Genomic DNA, 9,552 nt, shown 5'->3' with positions numbered 1-9,552 from the left:
GGGGGCCGGATCATGCAGGGCCTCATAGACCGTGGAAAGAAACTTGAGCAAGAGCCTAGTGGCCATGCCAAGCCATGGAAGACTTTTAAGCAGATGAGTGATGTTGTCCCCAGCTTTGGAGTGTTCTAAGTGCCACATGGACAAGATTCCATACCAAGGAGCGAGAGTGAAAACCAGGGAGGTAGGAGTGGGCAGAGAGAGAGAGAAGGTGCACATGTGTGCAGAGGATCAAGTGAGTGGCACAGAGCCCTGCCGGGACCCAGCGATGGGGTGGGAGTGTGTCTGGGATCTAATTTCTGCTGGCATGAGCAGCCGGCCGAGCACATGTGTGACCTGACCTGGGAGGTCAAAGTGACCCACAAACAGCTGAACACTCCCGCTTCTCCTCTGTCCAAGCCAGAGGTTGTTTCCAGAGCACGGCCACTTCTCCCTCTCCACACAGTCCGCCCATAATGTCCCGTGAGCGCCCCCCTCTTTACCTCCCCTTGCACAATCTGCCAAAATGCAACAGATGGGGATGGGGGAGGGGGTAAGAACACACTTCAGGACTCTGAAGATGACACAACGGAGCTTACTCAGAAAGGGGGAATGTGATCTGTTCTTCTGGGGCCCCAGCACGCCGGGGGAGGGGGAGGGAGCAGTGAGCTGCCAGGTATAATTAGACTAAAGCCCAGCGACAGGCTCCTTGCCCCATTCATGTCAGCACCCTGTCCCTGGCATCTGTTTCTGGTGCCTAAGCAGAGTGGCTTTAGCCCCAACTACTGCCCTAGAAGGGCATCGCAGCAGAGAGAGGGTCTTTGGTGCCTCCTTTCATGACCACGGCCTAGTCATTACTCTAGGAAAATAAATAATGATAGTTAAGAGTCATGATTCACGGTAACAGAAATATTAATAATAATGCGATCACAGCAGCCACCTTGTGAGTATTTGCTTTGAGGCAGGTACTTGGCAAGGTAACTTAGCCCACGGAACCTCATGTAATCCACCCAGCAGCCCCACGGGGAAGGTGATACTCTGCATCTTCCAGATGGTGGTGGTGAGGTTCAGAGACACTGAAGTGATGGAAGCAGGAGTGGAGCCGGGTTGCTGGCCTTGCATGCACAGCTTCTCAGCTGTCTGCCCTGTGGGTCTCTCCTCCCAGCCCGGTCTGCTTCTAAAATGTGCCGTCACTGTTTCAGCTTGTGTTTGAGTTCCAAACTCTACCCTCAGATTCTGAAAACTGGATTCGAACCCATGAATAGGAGGCCTCTATCACGCAGTTTGATGCAGCCTTGAATACATGGTGGTCTCGGGGAAGAAAATTGGTTTCTTACCACCTTGGAAGGCACTAAAGGTGTTGGATGAAGACAGTGACACAAACTGAAATGGCCTATATTTTAATATGTCTATGGTTTTTTTTATCCTTTTTTTTTTTTTTTTTGAGATCAAGTCTTGCTCTGTCACCCAGGCTAGAGTGCCATGGCCTTAGCCTCGCTCACAGCAACCTCAAACTCTTGGGTTGGAGCAATCCTCCTGCTTCAGCCCCCTGAGTGGCTGGGACTAGAGGTGCCCCCCACCAGGCCAGCTTATTTTTCCATTTTAGTAGAGAACGGAGGCACGGAGGGTGTCTCACTTTTGTTCAAGCTGGTCTCCAACTCCTGAGCTCAAAGAATCCTCCTGCATTGGCCTTCCAGAGTCCTAGGATTACAGGCTTAAACTACCACACCCGGCCTCAACATATGTACTTCTAAACGCCCTTGTCAAAGTCCAGCTTTTGTAACAATCCCCCCATATATGTAATCAGATGTACAAGGTGTTTATGAAGCCCCTGACGGACACGAACATGAACTATGCAAAAACGCAAGAAGAGTCCAAGTACTATCTCCCTGGAAGGGCCAAGTCATTGAGGCCGGAAGCCATTTCCCCGTGTAATGCAAAGACGCCAGTCAGTGCCTGCACGTCTAATAGTTGCAAAAGGCTGTTTTGAGGCTCCTAGGATGGATAGATAACTTGGAGCGAGCAGGTATCCTCATCTGCCAGCATTCCACATCCACTATTTTCCACATCTTCACAAAGTGAATATTCTCTGCACCTTTTCCCAACTCTCCTTGAGATGGGAACTAATTGCCTCCTTGCAACTTCAGAACAATCAGCATCATTTGGGCAGACAAGCACGCAGAGGCTGACAAAGTCTTTGCTGAATGGATTCAGCCCAATCCTTCTTATATCAGAATGCCTTGTTTACTCATTAGTAGAGCTTCGGACACTAGCAGCAGACAGGCTGGCTCCAGGGCATTTAAAAGGTCAAGAATCAAGGGCCTAGGAAAGCAGATCAGCTGGGACTCTGATCAACAGAGCGTCCAGGGATGAGGGCTTTTTCCTAAATGCACCAACAATGTGCTTTGTCCTAGGAGAGAATGTGTGTGACCCAGTGGTCAGAAGTAAACCTCTCTAGGAAGCGTCCTTCCTCCCCAGTCCGAGATAGCCAATCACCCTTGGGTTCCTGCTCTCAGTCAGAAATCTTGCCTGAATCACTCTTGCCTTGTGCAAGCTGAAACTGCTTCCAAGGAAACTTCCTTGGAAAAATGGCTGCCTTGGAGAAACTGAGGCAATAAAACAAAAGAGAATTCTTCCCTATTCCTGGAAACCACATCGCCCTCAAGGGTAATCTCTTATTCTAATCTCCTGGAACCCACATCATCTGAGAGTAATCTCTTATTCTAATCGAGTGGGATAGTAATGAAACATAAAATTCCGAGATGTTTTAGCTCACTTTCATGCACCAGGTGTTCCTGGCTGAACATTCAAGCGCCATAAAAGGCACCTGCTTTTATCCCCAAGTCACAGGTAAAGCTCAGAGAGATTGAATCACTCACCCAAAGTTATCCAGCTAGTTAGGTGATGAAGCTCGGATTGAAACCCAGATCTCTCGGAAGCCAGGATGGCCTGATCTTCAATGGGAAATATAAAAGTATTGGTGCAGTGAGCTTGCTGAAGCCCATAATAGAGGGAAAGGGTATTTTTGTTTGTTGTTTGTTCTTCCCAGCAAGGTTCAGGAGAAAGAGTGCCCTGACAGGCTGAACTGGTCAGACCGGGTGTAATATCAGTGGTGGACTTAGAAGACAGGTAGGTGACTCACCACCTGAATGTTTTATAGCTGGTAGAACACACAAAGAGAGAAACCTGTTGGGTAGTACCTTAGAAAAAGAAATTCCCCTCATTTCATATGGAAAATGAACCACAAATGGAAAATGTCTTGCCCAAATAAGGACTGGGATTATTGGTCTTCCCTGGTTTCCAGGACACTGCTTGTTAAATAATAATGATAGGAACAACAGCAATGATTATAATAATAGCAGCCAACAGCTTCCTGGGTGCTTTTTATACTTAAGCTTTGTCTTATGTATGTTACATACATGATGCTGTTCTACCTTCACAGAAAGCCTCATGGGTACGTTTGAAGACTCCGAGAGGTTGAGTCAATTGCCTAAATCACACAACTAGTAAACGGCAAAGATAAGATCACTGAAAACAGCCTGACTCCAGAATCTGAACTCCTCAGCTATGCTTCTACTTTAGTTCATCCAGAACATTAGGCACAGAGTTCTGGACTGATGAGACCCCACCTATGATCTAAGCAGTTCATCAAAAAAACAGGTGCATACATAGATCACGTAATACATTGTAGACATGTTTTAGGAGGGAAGAAGACAAAAGCAGCCTGAGTGAGTCAAACGAAGACTATCAAGAGATATTATATGAGCTGAGTTTTGAGGGATAAGTAGGTGGTGTTTGCCCAAGGAAGCAGGGAAAAGCATTCCCATAGAGGGAACAGCAAAGCATGAAGGAAGAGCTAGGAAGCACAAAGTGTCTTCAGATAAGAAATTCTAATTGGCTAGGGTGTGAAGTAGGGGATGGAAAGAGGGAGGCTGGGGGAAAATCCCCAAAGGCTACCAACAGATAAATGGATATTAAAAAAAAAAAAAAAAGCCATGGTGTAACTACATGGAGGATTACTTCACAACAAACGTGAACAACTAATACAAGCAAACTGCAGTCCCAAACCCCTAGGCTATGGCCCAGTACTGGGCTGTGGCCTGTTAGGAACCAGGCCACCCAGCAGGAGGTGAGCAGCAGGCCAGTGAGTGAAGCTTCATCTATATTTGCAGCCATTCCCCATGGCTCACATCACGGCCTGGGCTCCACCTCTATCAGATCAGAGGGAGCATTAGGTTCTCATAGGAGAGTGACCCTACTATAAACTGCCCGTGGGAGAGATATAGGTGGTGCGCTCCTTGTAAGAATCTAATGCCTAATGATCTGAGGTGAAGCTGAGGCGGTGACGGTGACACTAGTGTTGGGGAGTGGCTATAAGTCCAGATTATCATTAGCAGAGACATTTGACTGCACAGAGACCATAATGAATCAATTGTTTGTAGATTCGTACCAAAACCATCCCTTCTACCCCCTCTGTGGAAAAATTGTCTTCCGTGAAACCAATCCCTGGTGCCAAACTGTTGGGGACCACTGCAAGCAACCATAGTGATGAATTTCAGAAATGTCATGTTGAGTGAAAGAAACAAGACATCAAAGAATGTAAAATTCTAGAATAGACAAAAAACTAAGTAATGATAGAAATTAAAAACAAGCCATTGCTTCTGTGAGGAGGGTGTTGACTAGACTGGAGATGAAGATACCTCAGGTTTGCTCCGTGTTCGATGTTTTGACTACAGTCATAGTTCCACGAGTGAGTGTATCAGAATTCATAAGGTTTTAAAAAAAAGAACTCACAAGGTCAAACTTAGAGGATTTGTGCATTTTAAGAGTAAATTATACTACAATTTGAAAAGAGAGAGAAGAGAGATGCCTTGCTAAGGAAATGAAACTCTGGAGGGCAGGAGGGAAGTTGCTGAGATGTTTAGGCAGAGGGCTAATTAATGTGACACAGCATGAGCCTGAAAAAGGTCGTTCTGGGCTCAAAAGGAGGATAGAGAACTGGGAAAAGGCAAGGGGGACAATTAGAAGACTGATAGCCAAGGGATGACACCTGATTCAATTAGGGCAGTTGTCATGATGATATAGAGAAGCAGGGATGGGGTCAATCCAGGAGGCAGAATTTTGATGTCAAATGGATATTGGAGTTAGGGGACAGGGAAGCCTGAGGATGACTCTGAGATTTCTGGGTGACCAGGTAAATGTCAGCATTCTTAATAAAGATGGAACTTTTATTTTAAAGGAGGCTTATTTGGGGAACCCAGAGGGAGTTAAAGCAATGAGTTTAGGTTAGATTTACACATGGTGAGCTGGAAGGGCTTTGAGACATCTGGGACTGAGGTACAGTTGGATAAAGAGGACAGAAAAGAGACTGGGAGCAGAGAAAGTCAAGCAACAAGAGAGACAGCTAGTCAAGGCAATACAAGTTGCCTTTGAGAATGTGCTTCCTACGGCTTCATAACTCTTAATCTTCATAACACCCCCTGAGGAAGATCTCTCTGAGGAAGAGCACACGCGTTGCTCAAAGTCACCCAATAGGTAAGAAGAAGAACCGAGATTCAAACTCAGGCTAACTGACACCAGTGCAGAGAAACATTTGTGACCATCAAGGCACAAGACTGGATGGATGAAAGTGTGCATATCATTGGCCCACAGCCCCAGAGTCATGGTCTAATGCCTTCCAATGCATTTCAAATCAACAAAACCTGATGGAGAACCAAAGGATTCAAGAAGCAGCCAGTTTCAAAGAAAAGGGTCTCCACCATCTAGGAGCTTACATTCAAATTCCAGATTACCTTTTAACTCAATTATATACCTCACCCTATATGCCATGAAGGAGTTCCCCTAGGCCAAGTTCAGACCTGGTATCCAAAATAGATTCACCTCTCACTATGCACCAATTATGAGCACATTATATATAACACTGCCTTGCAGCAGTGGATCTAAGTCTGAAGGATTACATATGCCTTGCTAAGGAACTTAGACTCTGGAGGTCAGGAAGAAAGCTGCTGAGATGTTTAAACCAAGGGGCAATTAATGTGACACAGCAACCTGAATCTGTCCCGAAGACATAATTCCTCTATGATTCTGCTGGGCAAGTGTATGTTAATTGTTGGCTCTGTGCTAGGCATTGTAACAGATGCTGATGAATACAAATGTTAAAAAAAGATAGTGCTCAAAATATCAGCAAAGCAAGGGCACCCTAAAACTGAGAGAAACATCTTCTTAAGAATTTCATTTTTTATATCCACTATAGTTAGTAACAATGTGTTATATAATTAAAAATTGCTAAGAGTATATTTTAAGTGTTTTCACCCAAAAAAATGTGAGGTAATGCATACATTAACTAGCTTGATTTATCCATTCTACACTGTGTACATATTTCAAAGCATCATGGTGCACACTGTAACTACATGTAATTTTTATTTGTCAAAAATAAATAGAACATATTTTTAAAATAAGTTTCAATAGCAGAAAAAGAGAAATCTAAAAATTTTAATAAGACACACACACAACTAATCATTATAGCAGTAAGCCAAGGAATATGGGCCTCTAACTAGTTTCCTCCAAAAAAGACTTTGGTCCTCTGTCTTTCCAAAGCTGTATTAAATATAATGTTAAGGAAGGTTTGAGTATAGTACAATTTTTGAGTCAGTTCATGATTTGGTTCGAATCCCTTCCAACTATGTGATCCTTAAATTATGAGTCTTGGTTTATTCATTCGTAAAATGTGGTTAGTAAAATGTGGTTAGGAACAACTTATTTTTAGGGTTGTTATATGGATTTTATAAAGTAATGTCAGTAAAGTGTATGGTGTAAGTCAATATAAATGGAACATCTTATTATGAGATTTTCCTTCTCTGTGGCTGTACTATCTACTGCTAAATAAAAAAATCACTGTAAACTTATACAATACACATTTATCATTTCATAGTTTCTGAGCATGAGAAATACAGGCATCATTTATCTAGATTCCTTCTTTTAAATCTCTTACACACCTGAAATCAAGGCATTAGTCAAGGTTAGGGTGTCATCTGAAAACTCAGGGGGGAAGACTTTGCTTCAAAGCTGGCTTATATTGCTGTTGGCAAAATTCAGTTGCTGTGGGCTATTGGACTGAGAGCCTCAGTTTGGATCATCTGACAGCCAGAAGTCACCCTCAGTTCCTTGCCACATGGTCCTCCCCAAATTGACAACTTGCTTTATCAAAGCCAGCAAGAGAGAGCGAGTCCACTGGCCCAACAGCAGTTGTAATCTTATATACCATAATGGTGGAAGTGACAGCCCATCACCTTTTCCATATCCCATGGGTTAGAAGCAAGTCACAGGTCCTGCCTACCCTGTGGGCAGGGGGCAAGGGAAGGGGATTACACAAGAATGTGAAGACCAGCAAGTGGAGATCTTGAGGGCCATCTCGTAGACTATATACCACACTAGCCAACATTTCTTTCTCCTTCAGCAATGACGTTGCCTATAGGCAATTCAAAAGATGCAGCTGCTCTTCAGCTCAAAGATCTCTAGCATGAAGACCACCTCTAACGCAGCAGACTTGATAGGCCTCCAGCTGGAAGGCACCAGCAAACCCAATGTCCTGTCTTTGAGCAACACTGAATAGAGGCACATATTTGCATTCTGAGATACAAATAAGTCTCATGAGCTAATAGGATGTGTCATCTCCCCTAAAGGCAGATCGGACTTTGCTTAGAGATGCTTTTATAAAATAAAGATGTCCTGTGTGAGATTAAGCAAACTCACATAGAACTCAGAACACCTTTGAGCCCAAGATACTTTTATTCATTCAACAAATATTTAATGAACATTTATTTAGTACCAGTCTTGTTCTGGGGATTGAGCATACTGTCCTAACCTTCATCCTTGTGAAGCTTTCTTTCTACTGGAGGAGAGTTCAGGGAGAGACATAGTAAAATAAATGTATAACATTTCTGCATTATAAAGTTTAAGCATGAAATTTTATAATACATAGTTTTAAAATATGAGAATTACTTGAAAACATACATTGACATTTCCAGTAACTATTGCTGCCACAGAAACAAAAGTTTCTCCAAATTGAAATCAATATTTTAGAAACTATGAAAATCTTAGTTGAGGTGGTGATTATGTGAGTATTGTTGTCACAACTCACTGAAATATTACATTTAGAGGGTGTGTGTTTTGTTGTATGTATAATTTATAATTTTATTGGATATATAAATTATACATCCAATAAAACCAATGAATAAAAATGGAAGATCAAACAAAGATTAATGTCGGGAAGAAAACTACGAAGGAGGCACCGTGCCTGAAGATAGGTTTTCCCAATTTGACATTAACATGCATAGATCACAGATTATCTGAAAATATTAATTAAAATCACACAATTAGTCACTGTGTTGATCTGAATCCAAGAAAATAGACTCTTGTGTATGGATTTACATGAATTTTATATTTTATATTCCTTTATGGCTTATACAAGTATCAACTCATTTACAGAATATCAAATCTTGCACAAAAATAATGAAATCAGTCATGTTCAATGATATACTACATTTCAATGATATAAAAACCAGGTCATTACACACCAAAAATTTTTGTTTTGTTGTTATGCAATATGTGTCCATATTGGAGCCCAGGATATATCTTATACGACAGTTCACTAGGTTGCACTATAACATTGAAATGTAAGACATTTAATATGTGGGTGTCTCTGTGTACCCTCGTCCTGGCTCTCACAGATGTCAGGGAGGGGCCTGCCCCAGCACCCCTCCTTCCACCGCAGAGGGTAACACAGAGCAGGGGTTGATAGCGAAGCTGAGAGAATCACTAAGTCCCGTTCTGCCCCACATGGTTGTGTGACACACACTGCTCAGAGCATCAGTTTCCCCACCTGTAAAAGGGAATCGACAGTAGAATACAGTTAGTAGGCACTGAGGAATGTCGGGAGACCAAGACTGAGGCTCGGGGAGCCAGAGGGATGACAGTTAGTGAGTTACTTCTACCAGCTCTGCCGCTATTCAGAGGAAGCTGACTCAATGTGTGGTTCCCACGGGGCTGAGGGCAGGTGCATCTCAGACACTGGGTGCCACTAGCACTGCCCAGGGAGCTTGTCAAAATGCAGACTCCCAGGACATTCTTCCAAAAATTCTGATTCTGTAGGTCCCAGGATGGGGCCTAAGACTGAATTTTTGACAAGCATCTGTTTTCTGGGCAACTTCAAGGATCCATGCTCTTCTCGTGTTCTAAGTAAGCTGTATTCATCTCACACTCAAACACCTACACCCTTGGATCAGTTAGAAATCCCAGGACTTGCTGGGTGTGGTGGCTCATGCCTGTAATCCTAGCCCTCTGGGAGGCTGAGGAGGGTGGATTGCCTAGGCTCAAGAATTCCTGAGCAACAGTGAGACCCCATCTCTTAAAAGAAAGGAAGGAAGGAAGGAAAGGAAGGAAAGGAAGGAAGGAAGGCAGGAAGGCAGGAAGGCAGGAAGGCAGAAAGAAAGAAAAGAAAGAAAGAAAGAAAGAAAGAAAGAAAGAAAGAAAGAAAGAAAGAAAGAAAGAAAGAAAGAAAGAAAGAAAGAAAGACAG

Source organism: Otolemur garnettii, unplaced genomic scaffold (genome assembly GCF_000181295.1).
Source record: "Otolemur garnettii isolate 467f Iridium unplaced genomic scaffold, OtoGar3 scaffold00038, whole genome shotgun sequence".
Classification (NCBI taxonomy): Eukaryota; Metazoa; Chordata; class Mammalia; order Primates; family Galagidae; genus Otolemur; species Otolemur garnettii.
This window is presented reverse-complemented; position numbering follows the sequence as displayed.